We start from the raw sequence: 1,791 nt of genomic DNA on the forward strand, positions 1-1,791 counted from the left end.
TCTTGATGCACTGACACCAGCCTCAGTCCACTCCTTATGAAGCTCCCCCAGATTTCTGAATCGCCCTTGCTTGACAATCCTCTCAAGGCTGCGGTCATCCCTGTCACTTTTGCACCTTTTCCGGCCACATTCTTCCCTTCTTCTTAACACTCTGTTAATATACTTTGATACTGCGCTCTGTGAGCATCCAGCTTCTTTTGCAATTGCCTTTTGAGACTTTTCCTCCTTATGGAGGGTGTCAATGATGGTCGTCTGCACAACCGTCAAGTCAGCAGTCTTCCCCATGATTCTGAAGCCTACTAAGCCAGACTGAGACAATTTCAAGGCTGAGGAAACCTTTGCAGGTGTTTTGCATTAATTAGCTGACTAGATTGGGACACAGGGAGCCTACAATGTTGAACTTTGTCATGATATTTTAATTTTGTGAATTACTGGATTTGGGTTTTTTTGTCTTTAATCCATAATCATCAAAACTCAAACAAATAAAGGCTTGAAATATTTCACTTTGTGTGTAGTGAACTAATATAACATACAAGTTTCACTTTTTGAAACAAATTATTGAAATAAATGTACTTTCCCTCGATATTCTAACTTTTTGGCACATACCTGTATAAAGGTGGAAAAAAAGACAGTAATACTTATGGTTCTATAAAACATAATGCTGTAAGGTCCAAACAGCATAGTTTTATTGCTCAGCTTTCTGCAAGGGTACAAGAATTTTATTACCTTACTTCTTTATTGTCCATATGTACAGGTGTCAGTTACAAGCTCACAGAGCAGCTGATGTGAAAAACTATGAACACATATACTGTAATAATAAATACAAAAACAGATAATGAGAAGAAAACATGGTGCATTATTTTTTAAAATTAGTTTTTTTCTGTTTTGTAATGAATTTAATCAAAAGTAATTTATACACAGACACACATACACACTCAACTGTAAATTTGTACTTAAAATTGTGGGGAGAGCTTGTGGCTTATAACCAATTACACCATCATTACCATGCATAATTTTGACCAGAACCACTTGAAAATGTATTAAAGTAGACTAATCTGATCACTTAGACAAAAGTGCCCTTCCCTCACAGGTGTCCAAAGCTTGATAAAGGTAACAATGACCTGCATAATTGTAAAAGATGTCTAACCAGTTTGGCTGCACGAACTCCACTACAAATGCACTGAAGACTGAACCAGCCAGAAAACATGGTGCGACTAAAATGTAAAAAGAGCAGAAGTGGACTGTGTGCACTGGACAAACATACATGTGCATATCAAGAAGGTGTGTGCAGTATATATTTATATATATGTTATCTACATAAAAAGTAATCAGTCCATTAACTATTTGGTAAATAGAAGGAAGTGTCTGATTATAACTTGGAGCCCAAGTATGCATAATGTGTGCAAAAAACTGTAATGCATTTCTTTTCCTCTTCTGAGTCAGTTGTTAAAGGTAAAATCAAATAAATTTTCCGTTTCTATACAAAGATGACACTTTCGATGTACTGTTTTGTTTCTCTGATTTATCTCATAGTAACCACAAACTAAAACAAGTTTTCTGAGCATCACTTAACAGACTGTTCATAAATGCAGGCAGTGTAGATGTAAGAAGAAGCCAAAAGGTTTTCTAAGAGTAATAATTATGCAAATAAATAGGCTTCATCTTTGGAGCATCCATTCATGCAGAGGGTTTTTCTGGATGGAGGCTCAGGTGATGGAGATGCTCCTCACCATCACCTCTCTGATTTTTAGCGACTTTTCATTTTGGTTGAACACTTTCACTGTGTAGCAC

Source organism: Monopterus albus, unplaced genomic scaffold (assembly GCF_001952655.1).
Source record: "Monopterus albus unplaced genomic scaffold, M_albus_1.0 scaffold242.1, whole genome shotgun sequence".
Lineage (NCBI taxonomy): Eukaryota > Metazoa > Chordata > Actinopteri > Synbranchiformes > Synbranchidae > Monopterus > Monopterus albus.